We start from the raw sequence: 980 nt of genomic DNA on the forward strand, positions 1-980 counted from the left end.
CTATTCTGACACTACCAGAAAACACAGATAGCTTTGATATTTACAGTGACGCCTCTAAATTGGGACTAGGAGCAGTACTGATGCAAAATGGCAAGGTGATCGCCTATGCCTCCAGACAACTCAAGGATTATGAGAGGAACTACCCTACTCATGACCTTGAGCTTGCAGCAATGGTGTTCGCCCTTAAAATTTGGAGACACTACTTGTATGGAGCTCAGTGTAGAGTGTATATAGATCATTAGAGTCTGAAGTACTTTTTTACTCAGAAGGATCTGAATATGCGACAGCGTAGATGGCTCGAACTGGTCAAAGATTATGATGTAGACATCCTCTACCATCCAGGAAAAGCTAATAAGGTGGCAGACGCACTTAGCAGGAAGTCCAGCGCCACCTTACTATCACTAGCAGCCATGTCACCGCCCCTACAGAAGGAGATCACAGATTTCAGTCTCGAACTTATAGTGGGACAACTCTCTACTCTGACATTAGAATCCACCTTGCTTGGTGACATCCAGACAGCTCAGGGACAGGATCCTGAAATTCAAAAAATCAAGCAAGGACTAGCAGGATCAGAAAGTGGAGAGTTCAGAGTATCATATAGTGGGGCATTATATTTTGGTGATAGACTATGCGTTCCGGATCAGGAGGAACTAAAGAGAAAGATTTTAGATGAGGCTCACAGGACTCCCTATGCGATGCATCCGGGTTCCACCAAGATGTACCAAGACCTAAAGAGACGTTTTTGGTGGCCTGGGATGAAAAGAGACGTCGCTAGATATGTCAGTACCTGTCTAACCTGTCAGAGGGTCAAAGCAGAATATCAGAGACCAGGAGGAGTTCTGCAGCCTATTCAGATTCCAGAATGGAAGTGGGAGGATATTTCCATAGATTTTATAGTGGGATTACCCAGGACCACGAATGGCTTTGATGTCATCTGGGTAATAGTCGACAGATTGACTAAATCAGCCCACTTCTTAGCT

The sequence above is a fragment of the Zingiber officinale genome, chromosome 3B (genome assembly GCF_018446385.1).
Source record: "Zingiber officinale cultivar Zhangliang chromosome 3B, Zo_v1.1, whole genome shotgun sequence".
Classification (NCBI taxonomy): Eukaryota; Viridiplantae; Streptophyta; class Magnoliopsida; order Zingiberales; family Zingiberaceae; genus Zingiber; species Zingiber officinale.